The sequence below is a fragment of the Balearica regulorum genome, chromosome 1 (assembly GCF_011004875.1).
Source record: "Balearica regulorum gibbericeps isolate bBalReg1 chromosome 1, bBalReg1.pri, whole genome shotgun sequence".
NCBI lineage: Eukaryota > Metazoa > Chordata > Aves > Gruiformes > Gruidae > Balearica > Balearica regulorum.
Window position 1 is genome coordinate 188,658,618 of NC_046184.1, and position 27,015 is coordinate 188,685,632.

Consider the following 27,015-nt stretch of genomic DNA (forward strand, 5'->3'; position numbering starts at 1 on the left):
CCCAGTGAGTTAATACAGTTTCCCTTTTATTTGTGCTCTAGTTACGCAACGCTAGTCTCCAACTCTGCTTTTTGATAGTTAAACCAGAAGGGGCTGTTAACGTGAGGAGATATGTATGTGTGTGTGTGCATATATGTATATATGTACCTCCTTCCTTAAGGGATTAATTTAAGGCATACACAATAATACAGAGAAAGTGTTCTATTTTATTTGCTGAACACGAATACCTTTGCACATGGGATATTGAATTAACATTTGTTTATCACCTCTGGGAGTGTGACAGGTCTGCAGGACGACTAATACTAATCCCAAGGCCAGAAATTGAGAGCAAAGCGGGTTTGAGGTACACAGAAACTTAGCTCACGGTGATGGGAGTTGGCTCCAGTTTCTGTGCCTCAGTCTCTAAACCACGTCCCTGCCCAAGCCACTTTTCCAATCCACCTAACACATCTACCCACCTTTTGTTTTCAGAAAACGGACAGTGTTGGGGTTTGCTTTATTTGCTTTATACTGTTGCCACTTTGATTTCTTTCTGTGACAAGCTCCAGATCCGCGGAAGCAGCCTGGCAGCAGCACTCGAGCTCCAAGTGCAGCAGAACTAGGGAGCCCTCCAGGAGCCAGTTACAGCTCTCGGTCACTGGCCAACCCGTTGCTTGTAGACATTAGCATGCTTAAGTTGACATTGATCCCTCAAGGGACTAGCTACCAGCTAAACAAAACTGGAGCACAGGGCTAGCCAAGCATAGATTCTCTGTGACCCCGTGTCAGGACCTGTGATCCTGTTGTGAAAGCCAGCTATGTTACCTCCTTGCCCTCTGAGACTCCCAGGGAATCCCCGAGTAAACGCAGGGGGGGAGTTATTTACATCTCCTTCGTGTCTCCATCCCAATCTTTTTTTTTTTTTTTTGTGAAAACAAGAGATGATAGAATACTTTAAAAAGGCATATTTGTTCCCTTATGAAGGCTTACTACAACAAAGCAAGAATAATTTGCCCCATTAATTATAGATAGTGGAAAATGTGTAAGTATCTACGTGGTTAAAGTGAGCGTACTGTCATTGACGGTATCACGACTGTTGTGTACAGCCTGGAAAGGCAGATGCATTTGAATTTTACTGCTGGGTCAGAATATTTAGAAGCCATGAGACCTATAAAGTCTATTAAATATACTGAGGGTAGAAATGCTCATTTGCTTGTGCAGAGGAAATAGAGCAAAGATACACCACAGCAGAGAAAGCTAGCAGGACAAAGGAGATACTATTGACTCATTCCAGACTGCCGACTTAGCAGCTCAACTTTGTTTCCTTTTAACTTTTGTAACAGTAGGAGCTCAAAGCTTCTCAGTCTATTTTCTGCACAAACAGAAACACCCAGACTTCAAAAAGTAATACACTTTGAAGAAACCCAAACCATTAACACATTAAAAACTGCGTGTACTACTAAACAGGGCTTCACGGTTATTTGAATTTTGCAGTGAGTAAATCCTGATGTTTTCGTAATAATTTTACACTGCTGCATTCTGGCAAACAATTCTTGACAAGTATCAGTTTGTAAAACACTTTTTGTTGTTTTTAGTGTGATACGGATTTATTGACTTTGCAGTGGGTAAGTACTACTTCAATATTTTCACAGACTGAGTAAAAACTCCCCACTTCCCCCCCAAAGTAGCATATTGCAACGAGTTTCTAACCCTATAACATTACACTTGTAACGCTAGGAAAAACATACCATGTGTGAAATTTAGACTTTGTCCTCGGTGCTTAAATCTATTTCCCGTTAAAAAACCCCAACCAGCCAACCAAATAATAAATAAAATCAGCTTTTTATTGTCCGCTCTGGACAAGGCCACTGCTATGACAGCTTCTACGCTCCTGTCTTCCCTGTGCCAAACCCCGGCAGGAGACCGGCCCCCCGCGTCCCACCTTGCTCCCAGGGGGATGCCCAAGACTAGACACAGCGGTGTGACTTCACAGACGCCCCACGCTTACAAATACACCTCGCCTCTCTCACAAGAAATCGCTTCTCCAACCTATAGTATGCGCTTAAAACGTCATAAACCGTAATAAATTCAAATTAACCCGCATCATGTATACCACCCCAATACCAGAGCGTATAAGTTTAACTTTTGAAGTATTTAATGTTGGGCTCGCCCCCCCCCCCCCCCCCCAACCCGCGGAACCCGTGCGGCGGGGGGGTGGGGGGGTGGTGAAAGGCGGGCGGGGCGCCCGTGTTCTGCTTTGGCGTGGGGGGCCGCGGCCCCCCCCCCCCCCCGTTGGCGCGGCGGGCTGTCACTCAGGCGACGTCACAATACGCCTGTGTGAGCGCTGTAAACACTCGGGCGGGCGTATGTGTGTGTGAGTGACGCGGGGGCGCGCCTCCCCCCACCCCCCCCGCTCGGGCGCAAGCCCGAGCGGGGGGGGGTGGGGGGAGGCGCGCCCCCGCTTGTTTCCCTGCGCGCATGGTAGCGGCACGAAAGGTAGCATCACTGGAGCAGGGGATGATGTAATTCTCCCTCCGGCCAGTAACTGCCTGCGCTTGCACCGATCCGACTGGCAAAGGCGGCGGGGGGGGGGGGGGGGGGGGGGGAGGTGTTGGTGTTTTACGCGTGATCATATCAGCATCTCCTGACCGCGCACCCCCCCCCCCCTTTAAACCCCGCTCCGCTCATTCCCTTCCCCCCCCCCCCCTCCCCGGTGCGCGGAGGAGGGAAGGGGTTGGGGGGGGGGAGAGGCGGAGGGGGCAGCCCCGCGTCGTGTGTGCAGGGTAAACACGCCGGTGAGCGCCGCGCCGAGCGGTAAACAAGTCTAAGGTGCCCTCCGCTGCACGGCAACTTGCTGCGGGCGGGGTGTCCCCCCCCCTCCGCGCACACACACACGCACACACACACACACTTCCCCCTAACAAAAGCCCGTTTAATATCAGCGTCAGCTTTTGTTCGGCGGGCAGCGGTAACCGTCCCCTCTCCCCGATCACCTTATTTCACCGGTTCCCCACCCCAAATCCCGTCCCCCGTGCGCTCATGCCCACTCGCTCCGTGGCGCTGCCCCCCCCCCCCCCCACTCCACTAAGCGCCTCCAAACCCCCCCGTCCCCGGAGCGCCTGCTCCCTCCTGCCCGCTCTCTGGGGCAGCAGGCAGGTAGGCGAGCAGGCGCCCCCCCCCTCCTCCTTCCCCGTAGAAAAGGCAGTAGCTAAATGGCACTTACTGTCAGAAGAGGAGGGGGGGGGAAGCCCTTCTCTCGGTGCAAAAGCAAAATAGCCACTCGCAGGACGTTGCCAGCATGGGAAAAAAAAAATATAAATAATCTTCCAGTAGCGGGGGGAGGAAGGGGGGAGGAGGGAGGATTCGCCTTTTAACCGGAGAAAAATAAAATAAAAAAATAACCAGCCCCCCCCCCCCCCCGGTTGCCTTTTTTGTGCAGTTTCAGCAAAGCTGCGAGGAAGTTGGTCCTTTTGTTCCACTATTTATAGATTGCGTCAACATTGCGAAAAGGAGAAGGCGGAGCGGTGGCACTTACTCCTCGCCGGGGGGGGGGAAATATCGGGGTGGAGGAGCGGGGGGGACGGCACACACAAGCCCGGCGCATACAAGCGACCTCAGCGCTCTCCCCACCCGCCGCCGCAGCCGCCCCGAGCACGGGGGGAACCGGGCGGTGCGGCGGCGGGGAGAACCGCGCTGCTTCCCCGCCCGGCCGCCGCCGCACAGCACCGCCCCGCGGGCGGCGAGGCGAGGCGCGACGAACGGAGCGGCGGGGCCTCGCCGCTCGGTTCGTCGCGCCTCGCCGGTACCTTCCACCTCCATCCCCCGGTGCGCCTCCATCCCCCGGTAGAACCTGTTGCGACCCCTCGGTTGAGAGCTCCAAGGGCAGGTGCACGCACCGTCCGGCCCCGTTTGCTTTCCGAGGTGGCCGAAGGGTTAATTTGGAGAGTCGAGGGGAAAACGTTTTAAGACCTGGGGGTCGTGAAAGTTAGAAGTTTCTTCTCCTCCGCCACCCGAGAAGGAAGCGGGGGGGGGGAACGGGGACGACGGGGACCGGCGCTTTTCTGGCCGAAGGCCAATGTTTCTAAACTGAATGTAAACAAAGAAAAATGCAAACACCAGAGGAGGGCCTTCCACTGCCGCCAAGGCTGGGGAACGTGTTCCCAAACGGCTGCCAGAGCTTTGCCCACCCCCCGTTTCCCTCCCCGTCCCGAGCGCCCACAGTCACCCGAGCGCCCCGGCCACCGCCCTCGGGTGCCGCGGGACGGGGGGAGCTTTCCGCCGGCGGGCACGGCGCAGGGAAGCGTCTTTTTTTTTTCTTTCTTTTTTTTTTTTTTTTCCCTTTCAACTCTGTTCTGGGGTTTGTTTTTTTTTCTTTCTTTTTTTTTTTTTTTCTTTTTTTCGGAGTACGAGGGCTCGCCCCTCCCGCCCCGGGAGGCAGAGCCGCCGTGCCCCGGGCGGGCGGAGGCCGGGACCGGGCTTGCCCGAGCCTGTCGGGCGCTCCCGGCTCCGGCCTCGGGTCTCCGTGGAGCTGCTGGAACTGCTGCTGGTAACCTCGGGGAAACATTCACGGGACTCCTGCTCCGTTGGCAAAACTTTCTATGTTTAGACGGGGAAATCCTCGGTTGCCTGCACCAAGGCCGGCGGGGTGTCACTGCGGGGTTAGAGAGGAGCTGGAGGGAAGGAGGAAGGCTGGAGGCGTGCGTGAGCGTGACCCGGGTTGTGCGATCGCCCTAAAAACACCCGTGATGGACAGGCGGGCGATGTGAAATACAGCCGTCGGACCGGGCGAGGTTTGGATTTTTTTTTTTTTTTTCCCCCACTCCTTGCTTTTGTGAAATCTATGGGCGGATGATTTCCCCTCTTAGTTATGCTTCGTGACAACGGATGCCTTCCCGATGATGATTTTCTGGGGGAGAGTGCGAGTCCCTCGGAAATTTCCCGCCCCGCCCCAGCCCACGCACGGCCCCTGCTTGCTGCGGCGCTGGGAAGCGGGGAGCGCAGGTAATGGTTGGGAAAAGCTCCGAGTGAATAAAATAAAATCCGTTAGCGTGGTTCCTTTCTTGAAGCGTTCCCTGATCCCAGGTTTTCCTCTCCTCTACAACTTGGTATTTCGCAGCGAGGTCTCCGTCCCACTTCGCTGCTCTTGCGACAGAACACGACGCTTGCTCATCCTCCGTGAGCTCTCCGTGGGGACTGTGGCTACTCTTTTCCTGCCCTCCTATGGTTAACAAAATACAAAGAAAATGGGAGGGGGAAGAAAAGAACGAAAATTACCTAGTTCGAAGACGGACAGTGTTCACTGTCACTCAAAAGACGGATCGTCTTTTGCGTACAAAACCCTTGGCAAAAGGGAACTTTTTAAATAGCCCTTTAAGTGACGGTGCAAAAAAAATTGACTGGTGGTGGAAGGTAGTAAGTGGTGATAATAAAGAATAGATCCAAACTATGAACCGTGAATAAGCCTTCCTGGAAAGAGTTGAGAACTGAATAGAGAGTAGGTAGGCAATTCGCTTGCTGCTTCTCTGAAAATTTAAAAGAAAATGGGAGTGTGACGCGCTGGCACTTTTTTTTTTTTTTTTTTTTTTTTACACAAAAACACGCCTCTGAGACAAAAGATTTAAAAAAAATAAAAGTGGCGTAGTGATGAAAATGGGCGAGGGAAGATAAAAGCGAGAGGCGAAACGTGTGAGTACCAAAAAGCCGCATGCCTGCCCCGAGCGCTGCCCCGCTTCGCCGCAGCCCGATCGCCCAGAGCCGGGGGCTGAACTTCGGCAATAGCCACGGCGTTCAGAAATGTTGCAACGGCACTTGGGAAGTCTCTAAAGAAAAGCTGAATTGTTCGAACTTAGGTAACTTAAGGAAACTCGTTATGACCTACATTGCTTTTTCTGAGTCAGCAGCCAGCAGCCGCAGCCCCGGTTGCTCCGTCCGCGCTCCCACCGCCGCCGCGCACCCCGCGGGCGGAGCCGTGTCCGTCCCCCGGCCCCCCCCTCCCTCCTCCCCCCCCCCCCCCGCCGCCTCCCCGCCGCCGACCGGGCTCGCTGCTCCCCGGGTTTACAAATAAACTCGCCTGGATCGAGACGGTTTCACTTCTGCCGTCAGGAATGCCTCCGCGTTTTGGTGGTTGGTTTTTTTTTTTTCGTTTTTTTTTTTTTTTTTCCCCAGGTTTGCGGACAGAGCAGTTTGCCTGCTTCGGTGGTGGTTTACCGGCTGGATTGTGAGGGGGAAAGCTAATTTAAGCGGAGGACAAGGGGGTTTTTTTTGCCAAGTTTTTAAGACCTGTATTTTATTTTTTGAAGGGATACCGATTGTTTCCTGCACCAGGCAAAGAGATGCCTTATAGGGAAAAGTTACTACGTGTTGCACACTGCTTTGCTCTTCAGATAGACAAAGAAACTCTGAAGTTCCTATCAAAAGCTTACCAAACAGCTTTCCATATTCCTCCTGTAATGTAATAGAAAAATAGCAACGATTTAGCTCCAAATGTCCACATTTTCAAGACTCATAGTTTAATCCAGTTTGCTGCGAGGTCAGACAGTTACACCGACCTTTTATGAAACGCACAGTCAGCATCAGGGGAGGAACCAAGACTATTTTAACATCTTGATTAAAGTAATCTGTGCGCTAAGTTAGCGCATCACCCCAGCCGGGCGAGGGACTGGGAAAATCAGCCAGTCAGCTTGCTTTTATATTCAAAATGACGAAAGAATGGAGATGAAATGACCTCAAAAAACCTCCGCCTTTTGGAAAGAAGCGCTCGCTGCCTCTCCCTTGCCCCCCGCCGCTCCCCCTCGAGTCTCGCTTCTTATTTATCGACACGTCGTTGACATCAGCAGGCAAACTGAAACGACAAAACTCAGCTCCAAATGCTTGGATTTTCCGGTCAGGCGTTTACCGGGTTTGCACAGCGCTCCAAGCGCTGTTTTTGCTATTATTATCATCATTACATTACATTATTATGATATCCTTTTGCAAACTTTTAGGATTTTATTGGCCAAGTACGGCAACTCACCGCATTTCAAAATGGGGCGGAGAAATCAAATCCAATTTCCTTTTCTTTATTAAAAAAAAAAAAAAAACACCCCCAAAACCAACAAAACAACAAACCACTTCCACAGCGGTGGTGGGGAGTTCATTTGATATTCTTTACTAACAACTTTTAGCAGCTGTGCGTTTCCGGCAATGGTGATGTTTCAGTCTCCCTTCTTAAGAAACCAGCGAAATTTGGAGGTAGTGATCGAAAGCAGCTCCCCGTGCTCCTAAGAAACGCGTTGGGGCAGGAAAGCGCCACCTCTGATTTTGGGGTCGGGGTTTCTCGGTGGGGCAATGGCACCTCTCCAAGCCCCGTCTGACATGAGTTCGCAGCTGGACACGCGGGGACGTCCCCGCTGCCTCACCGTGGGGATGAGCCACGGTCGCGCCGTCACCTCTTGCTCTGCGCTAGGCGGGGGCTGCCAACCATCACCAAATAAAGTCAACGCCTTCGCCTGCTTGATTTTTTTTAATTTTTTTTATTTTTTTTTAATTTTTTCAAAGAACCCCCAAAATTCCCCCTTGGTGTCACGGAAAGAAAGCGATAGTAACCGCGACTTCAAAGCTCTCCTTGCTCACAAGCCCCAAATGTCAAAGGCAGGGGAGAAGGCATTTGTGCTTGAGAGAGAGGGAAAAAAAAAAAAAAAAAAAAAATCGGATAGAGCTAGGGAGGAGGGGGTGAGAGGGTTTTGGCTGTGCCGGGGCTGACACGGTGCGTCTTCACTTCCAGCGAAGTGGGAGCGACTCCGGCATCCCGCTCTCTTCCTCGGCGATTTGCTTCCCCGGTGCCGGGAGTTCTCCGGGAGCCCCGCGGCTCCCCCCGTGCCGCAGCCCCCCGCGCTCTGCGGGGCAGCCCCCGGAGCTGCCGACCTCCCCCTTGCCCCTCGCTCAAACGCCTCCAGAGGGCTTGGGCAGCCCCGCAGGGGGTCGAGGGCGGGTGGCGGAGCCCCCCCTCCGTTCCCCCGAATCGCTCTCCGTGCGGTCAAGTCCACAGAACGGGTCCGAAAAGCGAGATTTTGGGAAACCTGTGGAGGGAATGGACGTGATCCGCGCATCAAAGCGAAGCTGAAGGATCAGCAGCCGCGGTTAACCCAAGTCACTTCTACGGACATTTAGGGGATTTTTTTATTCTTTTTTTTCGGTCTGGAAACTTTTTCTTGTGTATCTAGAGCTGCATAATTTCGTAATTATTTTTTCAGACATCGTTGCCTATATCCAGCGTATGCGATCAGGTTGTTAAAAGATCGGATGATTTTTGCTCGTACCAACTGGATCTCTGCAAGATTTCATTAACCCCGTGCGCCTCATGACGTTTCTTTTACCGACCAAACTAGTTATCTGAGCAGGTTGCGGTCAGCTCGGTACCGCTCTCTGTTGCAGGACTGAAAAGGTACGATGCAATGTATGCAAAATGATTGTTAGCCTTTCAGGATGTTACCGAGGTTAAATAAAAGTCCCGGGATGGTAACAGCAAAGAACTGGTAGCTGTCCAAGAACAAAATCGTTATTTTTAATTGAGCGGAGTTTTGAGGGTTTTGGGGGGTTTTGGTGGTGGTGGTGGTTTGGGGGTTTTTTTGTTGTTTGCTTTTTTTTTTTTTTCCCTTTCCTAGCGTAGCCGGAAAGTGTCTGTTCTGTGTAAATTAGTGGAGGCTTTAAACCGTGCTCGTCACTAATGGCTGGCGGGAGGATATATACAGCAAATAATGACAACCCTTAGCGAAAGAAATACAGTAACCTGGATAGCCGTGTCCCAGCGACGACTTGTCTTTTCCTGTTTTGTTTTGTTTTCTTGCTTTCTTTTTATCTTTTTAATTATTTTTTTTTAAACTTCCATTATTTCAGAGCTGTGGCTAAGAGCAGGGGGTGTCATTTCAGAAATGCCCCCCCCCGTCACCCCCGAGCCGCCCCTGGCCGGAGAGGGGCTGCCTGGCACCGGGGCCGGGGGTACGGGCAACTCGCTTCTCTCCAGCCGCAAATGTTAAATGTCTCTCCCTTTTCGTTCGATAACAACTAAATCTCTGTGTGACGGCTCGTTTTTCTGCCAGGCTCAACATCCAGCTCATCCCCTCGATGTCAGGTTTCTGAGGAGATGCTCCCAAACCCGTATTTTGATGTGTGTCCCCCCGCCCCTCTCCCGCCCCGCTGGCACCGAGGGTACTGGTTTCATCTCTTGTCAAACTTGGCGTAGATTTAGGCGTAAATTCAGGTAGTTTGAGCTTTACAGAAGCCTGTGTTGTTTTCCTATTTGGCATAATTAAATGAAGCAATTTTAAATCCCGTCGTTAAAAATACCGAATACTGGGCACTGTAGGTGTCTGCTGGTGCTTTTACTTCTCCCGGCATATAAGGAGTTATATAACGTATAGAAAGAAGCGAAGAATCACCTCCTTTTAGTAGAAGTTCAAACGGTACAATTAAGCAAAAAAGTTCAGAGAGTCGGGAAAGGCTGGAATAACGCTGTAAAAAAGCAGCAGCAACTGTTGTGGGGGGGTTTTTTTGGTGTTTGGTTTTTTGGTTTGGTTTGGTTTCCCCCCCCCCCCCCAAAGTGTAACCGCCTTTTGGAATGGACATAGTTGCTTCTTCTCGGTTATTTCCTCGTCCGGGAAAGACACCGAGCTCCGAGGGGCCCGTTTCTGCTCCCGGGGCAGGTACCAGCGAGCCGGGGGCCGGAGCGGGGTCCTGGCACCGAAGCCATGTCTACGCTCGGTTCTCGGTCAGGCGAAGCGGGGTGGAGAGCCGCTGGCAGCCCGCTGCAGATCTGCTTCCCAGGCTGGTTTTGGCTTCCGGGAAAATGAGGAGTTACTGTAAAATGTTCGAATTGCTCCGACGGAAACTTTCCGGTGTATTGAAAATACGTAAAGACAGAAACGGTAATTACACCAACTCGAAAAGTAACTTCTGACTCCCTGAAAAGCGAGAAAAAAAACCCTTTCAGGACCTGATAGTTAATGACAGCCATTTCCATCCCGCTCCGCTGAAACCAAAACGTGCGTGTTTGGGGGAATTTCAGACCTTCCTTTCCCCTGAGGACCGGGGGAGCCCTCTTTTCGCCACCGCCTGTCCCGTGGTCCATGGGTACCGCCGAGGCGCCGTCTCCATCGCCCGCAGGTTTTCCCCGTGAGGCGGGGGTGGGGGCGGCGGCTCCTTGCGGCCGGTATTCGGGTTTTTTTTTCTCCCCCCCCCCCGTGCCCCCTTGGCCGCCCAGAGCAGGGCAGAGGGGCCGGGGGCGGCCGGGCGCTGCACCGCCACCCGCTGCCACCTGCGCTGCGCTCCCCAGCCGGCACTAGCAGTCGTTAATGCTTCTTAGTTGGGTTTGGGGTTTGTTTTTTTTTTTTTTTTTTTTCTTTTTATGATTATTATTGTTTCTCTGCACCAGCTTCTTATCTTTTTCTCGCAGACACTCGAGCCAGTGAAACCAGTGGGCGTGCAGGCAGTTGCGGCAGCCCGGAGATCTCGCTTTTCTCTCCCTCTCCTCTAAACGCTGCACTTAAAATGTTGGCGGTGCGGTGATTCGTCTCCAGCTGCTGCTGCTGGTCAGTATTTGCCATCAGACAGTCATCTATCTCCCGGGTTCAGCTTTTTTTCTTTTTTTTCCGGAGGGGAAATGCAAAATAAATTTGTGTTCGGCCATTTTCTGCAAACTTGACACCCCGAGCTGCGGATTTGTCCGTGCTCGGACTTTCCTGGGGGAGCTGAAGCGTTACTGGCGTTTCCTTGTGCACTGTAACTCTGCAAACACTACAGCTGGACTGCAAAGCAATTCGTAGGTCTCCATCGGCAGAGCCCCCGGCTCCTTTTCCCGTCTGTGTCCCTGTGGCAGTGGCCGTGAGCTGTCCCAGGGCACGATTAACCCTTCCCGTGGCCCTGGGACTGTCGCCGAGGGGTGCACTCGCCGAGTCCCTCCGTTTCGTGCCGCCTGGCCGGTACACGGGGGGCGAGCCTCGCCCTAAGGCAACCCCGGGACGCGTCGGAGGAAGATGGGTACCCACGGAGGAGCTGTGGCAATGCTGGGACAGTCTAGGACTTTGCTGGGAAAGTTTGGGACTGTGCTCGGACAGTGCTGGGGCAGTTGGGGCGGTGCTGAGACTGCCCTGGGACGGTGCTGGGACAATGCTGGAACAGTTGGGACAGTGCTGGGGTAGCCTGAGATTGCCCTAGGACAGTTAGAATAGTGCTGGGACATTCTGTAACGATGCTGGGACAGTGTTGGGACAATGCTTGGACAATGCTGAGGCAGACTGGGACTGTCCTGGGACAATGCTGGAACAGTTGGGACAGTCTGAGACTGTCCTGGGACAGTTAGGATAGTGCTGGAACATCCTGGCACGGTGCTACGACAGCCTGGGACTATGCTGGCACAGCGCTGGCACAATGCGGGAACAGTTGGGACAGTGCTGGGACAGTTAGGATAGTGCTGGGACATCCTGGGATGGTGCTGGGACAGCTTGGGACTAAGCTGGGACGGTGCTGGGACAGCTGGGGCAGTACTGGGCAGACTGGGGGAGGGCAGCTCCAGGAGGAGCGAGCAGCGAGTCAGGCCGGGGGGGGGAGGGGGGGGCAGGGCACGGCACGGCACGGGAGGCAGGGATGGGGGGGATTCCCCCCGTTCCTAACGGAGAGCGCACCGGGGACACCCTCTGCCCCGGCCCCGGCCCGCCTCATCTCGCCCACGCCGGGGCTTCCTCTGGGCGGCCGCTGCTAAGGTCCGTGCGGGGAAGGGCTGGCCTGCGGGAGCTGGCCCCGGGCTCTCCGCCCAGCTCCCCTGGGGCTCCTGACAGCCCGCCGCCGCCTCTCCCCGTGCTCTCCGGTAACACGGGGCTGCCGCGCTGCGGCGTTCAAAAAGTTTCCGCATCCCCGCATCTCTTCCATGTAAAAATCAGTATCTAGCCCAGAGCTCGAAGAGACGGCTGATAACATCAACCCTTTCTGGCTTCTCTGCAGCTGCACCCAATACACCTTGTGGTTTCCTCCCTCGGTTGTTCCGCCCCCCCCGGAGACACCGGGCCGCCGCGCCCAGCGCCGCCGGCTCCGATCCGCCGGTGCGGGTCCCCCGGAGAGGCACCACCGGCGGCTCCCGACCCGAAATGCTCCCGCTAAGAGACCCCGTTTTGCCCGTCCATTTGTTGTGGCAGAATCGGGCCGGTTAGGTGGCTACTAAAGTGCAAAAGACAAAAGTAAAGTGCCATAAACCTTTTTTTTTTTTAAAAAAAATATTTTTTAAAAGTAGAGTTATGTTTGCATCTCAGCCGTGGCCTTTCAGAGCTCCCAAACAAGCTGAAAGCTGCTGAAATACTTTATGTAACTGAGAGTGTGGGACAACAGTTCCAGGAGAATAATTTGAATTTATTATATAGAGTCATATCAAAGATATCAATATTCATCTATTGAAATTGAAAATTATTTGCACTCTGAAATGCCGGTGGCTTTGAAAAGGTGTTTTTTTCATTACTTTTGCTTAGAGATATAAAATGCAATTCTTTCTTGGCCACATGCTTTTAGCGGATCAAACTCATTAAAGACGTGTGTTTTGTACAATCCCACAAGACAACTTTAAATGCTGGTGAAATTTTATTTGACTTGGCAATACAACAGTGGGGATTTGACTCATCAAGATGTAAATTAAGAGTAAACAGAGAAAAAAAAGTTTCTCTGCATATATTTGAATGTATATTCCCTCATTTTAATAGATTAATAATACTTTTCAGTCATAAATTAGTAAGTGCTCTAGGGGGAATTCAGGGAAGAGTAACCAAAATGATTAGTGCACTAAAGGGCTAATGTATGGAGAAACTTTGTCCAGTATCTGTAATGTACATCTGCATAGATAGAAATGAAAGTAGGTTGGGTAATAAAATGTATGTGTTGGTGGCCAAGGAGATTTGCAGCGTGCAAAAGCAATAGTACTGCTTCTGCCGGGCTGCTCGCTTGTACTGGCAATGCTCAGCGCTTAAGGACGATCCTAGGTTCAGACTGGTTTGGGATTGTTGCTTCAAGGTATGCAAACTCTAGACAGAAATGAGATTTCAGAAGCTTTCAGAAGCCTGGCCTGTTGTATCGCCCAACTCCACATGACATAATGTGCAACTATGTGTTGTCACTCTTCTAGGAGTCCAGATATTCTCAGGTATTTCACAGCAAATTGAAGCACTTGATTTGGGACTTTGTATCCTACCTTAGAGGCTAGGTCCCCGAAGTCTGGGTATGTAGCATCTAGCTTATAGGTGCTCTACCAGTTATGTTGCTTTTTCCTTATATTGCAGTTTTTCTTTCCCACAAAGAAACAAACAGGTCTTGGGAAAACATCTGAAGGAGAAGAATGCGTCCTCAGGATTAGCATTTCTTCACTTTAATAGGTATTTTTAATTTTTTTAATTTTTATAATCAGCTCTTACACCCTGTTCTTGTTTGTATGTTGCCTACTTGGCTTATAAGCTTACTTGGGTAAGATGATTTTGGGGGAGTTCAGACACCATCTAACTCGTTATAACAGTTCTGCATACTGACTTACAGTGATTATGGAGAGTTTTAGCCTGCGTTTATAAGCAGGTGTGATAGTCATGTCATAGCCACAATGGCCTAAGGATGTAAGCAAGACAGATAAAAATGATAAAATGTTATATGAAAAGGATGTCTTATTAGTTATTAAAAACATGTAAGTGTAAAATGATGATGAGAAAGTATTTGCTCATCACAAAACAGTTACCTTATTTTAGCAAATGCAGCTTGCCTTTCATTACGACTCAAGTGAGTGGTTCAACTACGTGTGACACTACAAAGACTATAAATAAGTTAACACAATTGACACATCTTTGTTTAGACCCTGGCTTTCCACATATAACACACAACCATTTCTAGTAGACAGCAGCTATCTCTCACACTGATATCAGGAAACAGACTGTGCAACACCTAATTCACTGCCTAGACTTGTGATTAGTTCAGAAACTTTGGCAAACTTTTCCACATGAGACTCTCATCCATCTGAGAGCATCTTGAATTATTTGGTACTTGGGTAGCTCAGATTGGGCCTGGATCTCCGAACGTCATCTGGGAGCCTTGGCCATCTGACTCCTGTTTAAGTATTTCTTGTTGGGTAGTAGGAGGTAAGTATCTGAGTAGCTTTAGATTTTAAGCCTCATTTTTTTCTTAGGCATTATATCAAAGATCTCTCATTGCACCATAAGTGTACATTTACTAGAAAGTAACCCTGGACAAGAGTATCCTGCTTCTAATGAAGGGATTTCAGCTGTTCTGGTCTAGTGTCCTGCACTGCACTGTCAGAGAACGGAACTCCATTTTGTATTTGCAGAAGGTGAGAGTATTGTAGAAGTAAATCTCTTAGCTCCTGAGGACAGGACAGAAGCATTAGTGTGTTGGAAAGGTACTTAGAGCCTTCAAGGTTAACTCCGTACAATTTCATTTGGAAGGAAAAAGAAGAAGTCTCAGAAAGAACGGTACAAAGTAATGGCTGGACAAGGGGTAATGGCTTTAAACTAAAAGAGGGTAGAGATAAGGAAAAAATTCTTCACCGCGAGGATGGTGAGGCACTGGCACAGGTTGCCCAGAGAGGTTGTGGAAGCCCTCTCCCTGGAAGTGTTTAAGACCAGGTGGGATGGGGCTTTGGGCAACGTGGTCTAGTGGATGGTGTCCCTGCCCATGGCAGGGGGGTTGGAACTAGATGATCTTTGAGGTCCCTTCTAACCCAAACCATTCTATGAATCTGTGATTCTATGAAAGTATGGGAGGGGAAAAGTGAAAAAAAGTGGGATGGGAGGGCACAGCAAGAATAAGAAGAGACAGGCATGCACCTGAGATATCCAGGTGATACATAAATCAATGTACTGGCCAACTGGGCAACTTACATAATGCTCCCAAAACTCATATTGTAAATAATATGACAATAGAAAGAATGATAGTTGAGGGATATTCTCATGAGTATGTGTAGGTGGTTTTGTGCTTGTCTTCAGACAAGTTTTGTGCTTGTCTTCAGTAGAAACTAGTTTCAGCTGCACTAGAACCATTCGCTAATGCAGTGCACTCAGAAGGACTTACCTGGGAGCAGTTATTATGTCTGTACAATAATTTTGAGGAACAAATGACTTTTCACAGTTTTCATAATTAAAATAGTTATTTTCTTTACATTTATTAATTTATTCCTAAATTTGGATGGCTACTGCAGGACCAGGTACAGTATATAGCATATATCTGACCGACTGGCCTATCTCAACATCCCAGGAAAATCAGCTGCTTGCCCACCTCATGCCAAGTTTGAGTGAAGAAATGGGCCTTGCGTGATCTCCCCGAAGCTCGACAGACTGGGTCAATCAAGGGCTTCCTATCAGGCAGGAAGCAATCTGCTTTCCTATGACAACAAATGCCTTCCCAGAAACTCTCATTGAGGAACTATAATTCATAGTACTCTGCCTTAATGTGTTTTATCATGCAGAAGGCAATTATGTGGAAAGACTTGAAAATATATAGGTTATTGATATCACCTGGGTATGCATGCTAATTGTATCAGCTGATTGAAGAAACGAGACAAGTCTAATTAGCAGAATTAGGTTTTTTTAACAGTTGCTCTGAATGTTTTCCTGCCAGAACTGCTGTCTCCAAAGAGCTTTCTAGAATACATACATGCACCTGCCACCTTGCTACGAAAGTTGTCTACCGGGAAAGTTTGTGATTGTCTCTACTCCTTCCTTTGGGAGCCCTAGATCTCTGAGGGAGGAAAGTAAGCATGTCATAGGAAAACCCCCTAAAGTTCGTACTTGATATTTTAACTTCCCTTTGCAAGGCAGCTGCTGCATTTGCACATGTGGGAATCTGGTGAGCCATACAATCTTAGGCTGAGGATTTCTATTCACTAGGGATTAGCTGAACTGTTTTCCTGAATCAGTCACCAGATCTGGATTCCAAATTAACAAAGTGGTGCTGAGCAATAATGTAGACTCTAGGTAGCAGCTTTGCAAATTTATTCAATGAAAGCATTATAAAAGCAGGCTAACGGCCTTAGCTTTAGTGCAGTGAACTCTGAAAACTAGTGGACTTACTGAATTTATAACAAGTAAAAAGCTCAGGTTCATTCAGCTCCAAGGATGCTGAATGAGAAGTTCTGGTCTTTGCACAATTACTCTAAACAGCTACTCACAACAAAAAGTTTAGAGGATGCAGAATGACCGTATCCTAGAAAATAGTGTTAGAAGAGACCTCAGAGATCATTGAAGCTCTCCTGGTGCCCCGATGACCTGCTGTCCCTCCGTCTTTTCCATTTGTCTAGCCTGTTCCTAAAGACATCCAGGGATGGAGATTTCACACACCCCCGTGCAATCTATGCCAGTGTTTAACCATCCTTCATGTTGGAAGTCTTTTCTTGGCATGTTTTCCATAGTCATCTGTAGACTAAACTGTGCCAGTCCTTTTGCTTTTTTTTTTTTTTTTTAGTGGGGTTCATATTTTTTTTGACCTCTGACAATTCTTATCTCTGTTTTCTGAACTTGGTCCAATTTCTCTTTTACCATGTCTCAAACTAGACTCAGTATTCCAGCTATTCCAGCTAAGACTTTGCTGCTGCTGAGGGAGCAGACAAGTCTCCCAAAGGCTTACTCTTTACGTGTCCCACTATGGGATTTACTTTTTTTTTTTTTTTATTGCAGCAGTGGAGTTGATTATATTCTGGCTGTGCTCCCCTACCTCCTTTCTACTGGGTTACTGTCTTACTAATTCTTGCCTAGTCTGTATTTGTTCAGGGTGATAGTGCAGGGCATTGCATATGTCCCTATTGATCTGCCACCTGTTTTTAAAGCTATTTCTCCAAATTTGTTAAGATAATCTGAATTTCAGCCCTATCTTCCAGTGAGCTGGCAGCCTCTATTAGCATGGGATCATCTGCAATAACAAATAAGCTTATTTTATCTTCGCTTATTCAGGTTGTTAATGGAAATACTGAGAAGCCCCAAATTTAGCACAGATTCCTGGGGAATCTCACTCTATACATTGTTCCATTTCAATAACTAACCATTGATAAATGGTTCTAGTGAATGACTTACAGTTTCTACTCATCCTATACTAGTTTCCTCTAAACGGTTTTTCTCTTAGGTAGAAGAATAATACATGTCAGTGTCAAAAACAGTCAAGATATGACACCTCCTGCTTCTCCCATCTGTTATCCTGTTGCAGAAGGAAACTAGATTAGTATGTCACCACCTAGTCTTATCCAGGAAAGACTATATACACTTAATTCAAGCCTTTATGAGCAGCAGTTCCCAAACTATGGCCTCAAGTGAAGGCACTGCCTATGAGGGGAAGCACCAACCTGACGGAAATCAAACCAGAGAAGTGGGGTTCACAAGCTGAAGTACGTCTGTCAGGGTTAATGTGGTGCCACAGCCTGGGCAGTGGGGCTGCTGGAGTAATCTGATGTGAGGCGCTGCCCTGGAGCCTTTATGTGGTGCCATCTTTTCTACAGGTGAGTATGGTGTCTTGAGACACTAGTGTTTGAGCCAAGTGACATTCAGATGCTATTTGTAACAAAAGAAAAAGGAAACAGTTGGATCTCTGGAACACACCAAAAGAAAAATAAACCATTAAAATAAGACTTTTGTTCAGATATGTAATGAAAATGCACTGAAAATATTCTACACCGGGACAGGGGAAATACAACATGCAGCCAGAGATCTGAAACCTACAGTCATTAACTTGATCATCCTCAGCAGGGCATGCCAAGATGAGACAAATATTAGGGAAAACTCGATACACATTCATGTAATTTATCTTTAGAGGTGTACAGCGTACACCGTATCACATCACACTATAGTCAGAAAAGAGTAGGTACTTTGAGTATATAATTAATCTAATCTGTTTTAGAGAGGAGTTGCACCATTTGTGTAGAGCATGATCTGCCAGGTTAGAGGTAGACATCTGTATTTAAGATGTCTAATGTTAAGTTATGCGATTTTTGCTTTTTGTGTCAGGTCCATAATGAATCACTTCTGGTCTCTATTAATTGTTATGAAAAGAGAGGCAAAATCTCCACATTGGGAATGCCCCATTGATTTGAATGTTAGGGAAGCTTGATGTCAGCAAGGCACTATTTAAATGTGCAGTATCCAAATGCCTCCCATTATAACCCCATATATAATAATGAGCTTTTTATCTGCTGGATATATCACTTCTCTCATAACTGCCATTATTCCTCTTGTTGCCTAGTTAAGAATTGCAGGTGTAGATAGAGCCTCTCCTAGCCCTGAAAAAATGTTAAGAAGAAGGAAGGCTTTATGGCTTGCATTAGGGAGTTCCTATTAAGAAACTGCCACTGTCGGAGTTCTTGACATCAAAAAGTTCTATCTGTAAGACGTAGAAGTTAATCTCAATAGATTTCTAATGCAGAAATTTCTAAATAGTATTAAGCACCTGTGCAGATACTTAGTCAGAGTTTAAATCCAACATAGTTTACTTCACTTGGTTGATCCAGATGAATTTTCTCAAAGCGCATTGTGTGGACAAATCCTGACCATGTCTTTGACCTGATAACATCGCTAAACAGCCTGTGCTACGGTATCTGTGGATCCGGATGGCGAGTGTCACTGATGGAGTTCCAGAAGACAGTGCCTGACCTGGAGCCACTGGCTTCTGTGTCGCTACTTGAGGGGTTACGGAAGCCAAAAAGGGCATCGAGATTTTATTGTAATCTGATAGATCTGATGACCTTGTTAATTTATAAGGTCATGAGTATTAAAGTCTGGTGGCATGTGTGACTACTCTTTTAGACTTGGTATATAAAAGTCCAATGTGCTGAACAACAATTTTCAAGATTTTTTTTCCCCAAGGCGTAGAGAAGAGCCATTGTATATATCCAACTATAGTAGTATGCAGGGCACAAGACACACCATTTATGCTAGACTTTTCCCCAGAGTTTTATGATGCAGATAGGACTGTTTGACCTGAAACTGAATTCAGAAATTCAATTGAGTTCTAAAACTTGGTAAAAACTCCTAAGATACAGATAACAGTAAGAAGACAATTCATTGCAGAGAAGCAGCAGCATAGGCAGGTGAAGCCCACGCAGATGTAAAAGAACACTTGGCTTTTAAATGTTAATTGCCGTGTTTATACTTCTCCTCCTCCTGAACATTGCTTTGCTGGAAGAGTCCGTAGTATCACCCTAGGACCCCACAGAAGTCGTAGGTATATGCTTGGGCCATCTAGAACAAATTACAAGGTATATTTTAGGCCCTGGGCACAAGGTCATTGAAATACAATGATGTCAGAAATTTGCCTTAATTTAGTGCAAATGATTGGCATGGTTTCTGAACCATGTTAGAATATTATGAAGTTGCTGTTTTCATGGTGATCCCCCAACCCATCTGTTTTGAAAAGCTCAAAGAATGAGATCATACTTCTAGGTCTGTGTTAACATTATTCTGCAGGGAAGTCACTGAAGAAAATGAAAGTGATCTTTACATATGACAGGGATGATACTACTGCATTCTTTCAAGTTTTCTTTGGTATCTTTGTTTCAAGGAATTTTCAGGCAACTTAAAAAGATACAAAAATACTGCATGAAATTTTGTGCACAGTGTTGTATCACTGTTTGCTACGTAATATGCATATACTTACTATACTAAGTAATTCATGTGGCTGTAAATGCAAGACTGCATTTTATACATTAAAATGATGAAATTCCTCAGTTTGCATTTACAGATTCAACAATAACATAATTATGCACTTTTAAAAATTTGTAAGTGGCACCCCTCCTCCTCCAATAAATGACACAGGAGAACTAGTGACAGCAGACATGGAGAAGAATGAGGTATACTCAATAATTTTTTTTCCTCAGTTTTCAATGGTAATCTCTCTTCTGACATCTCTCAGATGCCTCTGAACTTCAAGGCAGGGACTGGGGAGATGAAATCCCTTCCATTGTAAATGAAGATCAGGTTTGAGACCACCTGAGGAATCTCGATATATATAAGTTCGTGGCACCCAAAGAGCTGTACACCAGGGTCTCGAGGGAATTGGCTGATGTATTTGCCAGGCCACTCTCCATCATATTTGAAAAATCATGGCAGTCAGGCAAAGTCCCCTGTGACTGTTTGGCCATGGCCAAAGAATTAGAGTCAATGGCTCAATGTTCAAGTGGAAACCAGTAATGAGTGGTGTCCCTCAAGGGTCTGTACTGGGACCAATACTATTTAATATCTTCATCAATGCTAGAGACAGTGGGATTGAATGCAGGCTCAGAAAGTTTGTGATGACAGCAAGCTGAGCAGTGCGGTTGATTCACTAGAGGAAAAGGAGGCCATCCACAGGGACCTTGACAGACTTGAGGAGTGGGCCCATGCGAATCTCATGAGATTCAACAAGGCCAAGTGCAAGGTCCTGCACCTGAGTCAGGGCGATCTCCAGTATCAATACAGACTGGGGGATGAATGGATTGAGAGCAGCCCTGCGGAGGACTTTGGGATATTGGTGGATGAAAAATTGGACATGAGCTGGCAACGTGCACTTGCAGCCCAGAAAGCCAACCATATTGTGGGCTGTATGAAAAGGAGCATGGCCAGCAGGTCGAGGGAGGTGATTCTCCCCCTCTATTCTGCTCAGGAGAGTCCTCACCTGGAGTACTGTGTCCAATTCTGGGGTCTCCAAGAAAGACATGGAGCCGTTAGAGCAGGTCCAGAGGAGGGCCGTGAAAACAATCAGGGGGCTGAAGCACCTCTCCTATGAAGAAAGGCTGAGAGAGTTCAGCCTGGAGAAGAGAAGGTCCCGGGGAGACCTTATAGCAGCCTTTCGATATACAAAGGGGGCCTGTAAGAAAGACAGAGAGAGGCTTTTTACCAAGGCTTGTAGTGACAGGAGAAGGGGCAACAGTTCTAAACTGCAAGAGGATAGGTTTAGATTGAACATAAGGAAGACATTTTTTATGATGAAGGTGATGAGGCACTGGAACAGGTTGCCCAGAGAAGCTGTGGATGCCCCATCCCTGGAAGTGTTCAAGACCAGGTTGGATGGGGCTTTGGGCAACCTGGTCTAGTGGAAGGTGTCCCTGTCCATGGCAGGGGGGCTGGAACTAGATGATCTTTGAGGTCCTTTCCAACCAGAACTATTCTATGATTCTATGATGTATTTTTAAAATGTGGCTATTTAAAAGAGAATGGTTTTATCTTAAGAACAGGCCAATATTACTGTCTGGTGTTATTTAAAAGAACGAGATAAATCATTGTATCCTAACTCTGGATATGGCACATTGTTGTAGTCAAAGGCAAGCCATATTTTTGCTTCTGTATCTCTGAAATGGATTGTTATCACAGAATTATAGAAGGCAGTGCTAGAGCAAATCTCAGGGTCATCTACACCTTCCCTCTGATCAGGGCAGAATTGAATGTACCTATGTTCTCCTTAACAGATATTTGACTGACCTGATTTCCAAGACCTCCAAGAATGGACATTTCAGAACCTCTCAAGGTGGTTCACTCCAGTGTTTAATCATTTTAGAAAACTGTCCTTTTTGTCGTATGCAATTTGTATGCACAAGCCTGATCTGTAACCTAAATTTCTTTTGCTGCAAGTTAAGCCCATTTCTACCACTTCTGGATCTTGACTTGAAATGGCTTGAGAATAATTTATTTTTCTTGACCTCCAGCCGTTCTTGCAGCTTTACTTTTATTTTCCATCTTTCCTGATGTGCAGTGCCCAAAACTAGATGTAATGTAACCTATGTCAAACAGAATGGAAGGATTCCTTCATATGCCTTGTCAGGTGTACATCCCATCATATTATGACTGCTTTTTTTCATAATGAAATGACACTGTTGATTAATCTTCAGTTTATTTAGCTATAATCCTAGGGTATTTTTCCTAGAACTGCTCCTTAGCCTATCATCACCCATCCTTCATGTGCTGCTGTCCTGGTTTCAGCAGGAATAGAGTTAATTTTCTTCTTAGCAGAAGAAAGTAGTAGAAGATAGTGCTGTGGTTTGGATTTAGGATGAGAATAATGTTGATAACACACTGATGTTTTAGTTGTTGCCAAGCAGTCAAGGACTTTTCAGCTTCTCATACTGCTCTGCCAGTGAGAAGGCGAGGGGCGCCCAAGAAGCTGGGAGGGAACACAGCCAGGACAGCTGACCCAAACTGGCCAAAGGGATATTCCATACCATATGATGTCAAGCTCAACATATAACTGGGGGATGGGCCAGGAGGCAGGGCAGCTTGGGGTCTTGCAGAGCATTAACTTGAAGTTGTGAGATATTGTGCTGTTCATCACTTGTTTTTGTTTATAACAACAACAACAACTGAATGGCTGTGTGGTTGTTTTAGGTGCCAGCTGGGTTAGAGCACAACAGCTACCTAAGTGTAGAGCTTTATTCTTGTCTCAGTAGAATTGCCTCCTATTGTTTTCAGACCATTCCTCTGTTTTGTTAACATCATTTATTTCATTACTAAACTAGTCTGGAATATTCACTTATCTGCCAGCCAGAGTTGTGGGGCCTGGGAGAGATTTTAGATACTTACCTTTGGGGTAAATGTAGGTGTCCACATGTGAGTTGGGTGTCTAAATGCCCTTTGTAGTCAAACTAGTCAATACAATCAATGGAACTTAGAGACAATTCATCTCTTATGTAGACATCTAGAATTGGTCAGCTGACATTCATTGTACCCTTCATCATTAATTAATGTTAATTCAGTATAAACATATCAAAAGAGGTCTGTAGGCCTACTCTAGCTTGGAAGACAATATGAAATAACATAATAAAGGTCTCTGAGAAAGACGTTACAGCAATTTTATAGCTTGTGCAGTAGGAACTGGAAATAGGAGCCCCAATTATGTCTTCCTTTCTCATCTCTTTGTTCAAATGGAACAGCTCTGCCTCTCACCTGCCTACTCCTAGTTTTTAATTATGAAAATATTATGGAGGAATCTTGTTACAAAACAGATAAAATGCTTATTTTTCTCTGAATCTGTTAATTCACAGAACATATACTTTCTCTGCACAGGACTACATCCAAGGGTGGAAAGCAGCCCCAAGCTCTGCAGATCTCTGCCTTTTGGTTCCTTGGCAAAGTAGATCAGCCCTAGTGTTTGCTTGAATATATTAGTTAGGGATAATTTGTTACTACTGTACTTCATAGTTGCTGTATTTTTTGTTATGGTAGGTGTTTCTTTGTGTTTGTTGGCAAATAAATAAAATGGTAGTTAATATATGCGCAATTTCTTTTAATTGCCAGCTTTATGAAATTCCCAGGTTTTAAGCCACATGTGAAAGAAGTGTGATATGGTGGCCACAATCTATGTTCTGCTCTTGAGACATAGGCCACTTTACTTCCAAATGTGCAGTTTGTCATTCATTGTGAGTGCCCAGAGAGGACTTGGGAGTCAAAATTGTTAGTACCTGTAATGTGGAAGACTGTGATGATAATACCACCTCCTAGGTGCATCTGTGCCATAAGGCACCAGTGTTTTCCTCTTCTGAAATGCAAATGTCTAGGGTGGGATTCCAATCTAAATGTAGATGTCTGCAATATGGATGTTTGTATCTAAGCATGTCACCTTAGGTAATGTTTGTGGTTAATGGAGAGGAGTAGGTAATTCTGGGGAATTATTAATCTGACCTAGTTTTTCACATTTCCTTTAGGATGAGAAGAACTACATTTTAGAAGTATCTGTTTCTCTCTTCTACTGTCCTGTTAATGAGAGGGCTGAGGCCACCCACTGTCATCAGCTGCACCCAAGACCAGTGTTTCCAGAAGACCAGTACTGTAGCAGCAGTCTTCTATCACTGAGGCCCACAGAGAAAGGGAGGACAGCTCTTAGCTAGCCTTTCAATCACCCTCATTGATACCAAACAAGACAAGGACACAAAACATGGAGGCCAACTGAGCCAGTGCATTGCAGTTGGCACTGCAACAGGTGGCGGAGGTTGAAGTTTCAGAAGCAAAAGTATAACTAATTTTAGTTTTTAGATCTTCAGTATCTTCCCAGTCACTGATAAAATTGTCATCTTCAAGGAACATAATGTCCCAATATTTTTGTCTGCTACTACATCTCTTCCTTCTGATCCTGATGGTGTTGATGTTCTCAGATGATACCTCTGGACTAGATTCACTCTAGAAGTGCAAAAACCCCATATTTCTAGGGAGAAAGCCCTCTTCTTGGCTTTCCATTTGGCTACAGGAAGTATTTTTCCTCATAGGTTGCAGTGAAGAGCTACAATCCAGGCAATCCTTCTGGTGTCTTTGTTGTCAGGAAAAAATGACCTATCAAAGTCCATTTAGTGGGAACTTCAGTCAGACACTTATGAGTGCTGATTCTTTGTTATTTTCTCATTATGTGGTTCCTAGGTTTCTAAAGGTCTTGACATACATTTTCTACCAATAAGAAAAAAATCCCTCCTCATGAGATTTAAGCATGTTGCTTTTATCTTTAATGGAGCCATGTTTGAGCGTCTGTCATCATGCTCATTAAATCATCTGTCAATGAAATCCACATTTTTAGTAGCCATTACCTCAGCTCAGGGATAAATAAAGTTCTAGCTTTTATGTCTAATCCTCCATATTATTTTCAGGTGGATAGGGTAACACTGAGGCCACATCTTAAATTTGTTCTAAAGGTGGTTTCAGATTTCTTATTAATCAGTATATCCACTTACCAATATTTTTTCCCATGACCCAGTTCACTGGTAGAAGGATCAAAATGTTGATCCTTCTTGAACGTACTGCCTTAGCCAGACAAAGCTCTTCTGCAAATCTGTGATGCTCTTTGGTCTCAAACAGCCTTTATTGTTCAGACTGAAATCTAAAAAGACGTAGCATCAACTTCAAACTCATTCAAAATGAGTTAGCAGACTTTATCAGAGCCACATTTGATGTTACCAAATTAGATCCACCAACCCATCTCAAGGCATATACAAGTAGAGCACAAGGTACTGCCACAGCATGTGCTGGCAGAGTTCCAATAGCTGAGGGCTGTAGAGACAGCACACTATCACTGATACTCACATTTACGAAGCAGTACTCGCGCTGGAAGCAGAAAGGCTTGACGGACACCGATTCTTCAGTCTTTGTTCCAATGAATAACTCACATTCACAGGTGTGACTGCACTACTAACGAAACACCCAGAAAGAGTTTCACAGGTGCCAGAACTTGAAGAAAGAAGAGCGATTGCCTTCATCATTGTAATTCTTTGGTATGTTCTTTGTATGCAGCTCTCACAACCAGCCCTTCTGTTCCCTGGGTGGAAGGCTTATCATGTGGACTGAGAGCCGCTGAAGAACTGGGTGGTGATCTGTTTACAGGCATGTGGGAGGAAAAGCAGAGGTGAGCAGGTTATGCACACACCTTGTTGTGGACACATAGCAACATTGGAAACATTTGAATTCTTATGTGGAAGAGACATATCCATTTAGAGTGGGTTTTACCTGCATAAAGCATCCTGAAGCATCACAGCTATTACAAGGTTAGTGACCCTCTGTATTGATCCTTGTAAAACAGTTGATGTGAAACACAGTACTATATCTTTGCTGGGTCTTCTCAATGTTATTATTATGGATGCTAACACTATTACTCAGAGTCATGAGTTTTTTTCATAGGAATTAGACCTCATTAGAATCAGAAGCAGGATTTGTTTTGTGTGCTGCTAAATTTTCTTTATTAAACCCAGTGATATATATCAAGATTACATGCCAACCCACAGAAGTCCTTCAGAGTTGTTATTTTAAATCTGTATCAATGACCGGTTTATTCTGAAGCCTTTCAAATGTGTATGCATGTACATTATAGACATATATACTATGTATATATATGTAGTGACAAAGCAAGTAGTTTAATACATTTTATGGGTCCAGCCTGGAGTTCTGCATACATGAACTTGTGTGTGGTCAAGGAGGCTTGCATATTTTTGAACTCTAAGTTGGCCTAATAAAAGATATCAGACTACAGTGCTTGCTTTGTCAACCTTGTTTGGCTGCTTCAAAATGACTTGCAAGATTAATTTTCAATTTTTAACATAAAAACCAAGAAAAAGAAGTGTTTACTTACTGCAAGGAGTTGATTCCGTGTTAATGACCCTGAAGGAGGCTTGTACACAAGGTGCAGATTGTTGCCAATTTGATGTATATTCATGTTACAGAATATGAAAATGTGAAGTTATACCATCTTGAGGATTTTGTTTTTATAAGTAGGATTGGTTAAAAAAACCTTTAAGTAATCATACTGTGTGTTAGATGGTGGAAATTAGTATGAATGTTTCTGGCAGTGGAATGATGTGATGTGGTTATGCGTTTCTGTTTTCACTGCCTGCTCAATATTGGCCTTTTACAAATACAGATTACCATGTCGATGGAAGGAATTTACAGCTTTGGCCCCCTTGTCTCACTCTGTGTTACAGCACCTTTTTTGTACTTTATGTTACATATCCTCCCAACTGTATTTTTCTGACAGAAAAAGGAAATGTCTGTGCACTGAGGTCCTGAAAACGTGTGAGCTTTACTATTTAATTGGATGAAATGAGTATTATTTCCCACTTACCTTGATTTCCTGTGAGGTGAAAATCTTGCTCCTCTGAAATCAGTAGCAAACTTTCTGCTGAGTACGACAGGACGGAAAGTCCACCAGTGGTCCCTTACCAGCTAGTCATGTTGCATACTGGAAGCTCAGAAAAAAAAATGCCTTAATAATAATGACGGTAGAAAGAATACTTTAAAAAAATCAGGATTTAGAACTGTCAAATAAATTCCACAAATAAAGTCCAAGCTGGATACAAAAGCTATATGTATGATACATTTAATATAGTTAGTTTTGGGGGCTCATGGCCCAGATAGTTAGAGCTGCAAGATCCGTTTGTGTTATGTGGGCTGTTACTCTACATCTCTTACTTACCTCATCTTGTGGGCAAGGAGCTGCTTGCTCTGACTTCATGGAATTGCAGCTGTATTTGTGGAGTTCTCTCGTCCTTTGGCACTCCCTCCCCTGTACATTAATAGGGTTTGAATGCACCAGCATTTTCTCTGGAAG

The 27,015-nt window shown here is 46.2% G+C and overlaps 3 long non-coding RNA genes across 11 annotated transcripts in view; 1 reads left to right on the forward strand and 2 right to left on the reverse strand.

Moving 5' to 3' along the window:
- The window catches only part of LOC142599891 (uncharacterized), a 97,028-nt gene extending 93,341 nt beyond the window's left edge, over positions 1 to 3,687 (reverse strand). For all 3 annotated transcript variants that reach the window (XR_012833331.1, XR_012833333.1, XR_012833332.1), the window contains exon 1: positions 3,203 to 3,687. This is a non-coding gene — a long non-coding RNA (uncharacterized LOC142599891). The remainder of the gene's footprint in view (positions 1 to 3,202) is intronic.
- Positions 1 to 27,015, forward strand: part of LOC104634399 (uncharacterized) — a 91,982-nt gene that overhangs the window by 50,401 nt on the left and 14,566 nt on the right. For 5 of the 7 annotated variants that reach the window (XR_012833325.1, XR_012833324.1, XR_012833327.1 and 2 more), the window contains 3 exons: positions 1,575 to 1,604; positions 13,272 to 13,364; positions 25,209 to 25,320. This is a non-coding gene — a long non-coding RNA (uncharacterized LOC104634399). The remainder of the gene's footprint in view (positions 1 to 1,574; positions 1,605 to 13,271; positions 13,365 to 25,208; positions 25,321 to 27,015) is intronic. The other 2 variants (XR_012833326.1, XR_012833328.1) reach the window with 2 other exon arrangements.
- Positions 24,719 to 26,864, reverse strand: LOC142599892 (uncharacterized). Its single transcript, XR_012833334.1, has 3 exons — positions 26,530 to 26,864; positions 25,002 to 25,288; positions 24,719 to 24,798 (listed from the first exon to the last, which is right to left on the reverse strand). It is a non-coding gene; the product is annotated as an uncharacterized LOC142599892 (long non-coding RNA).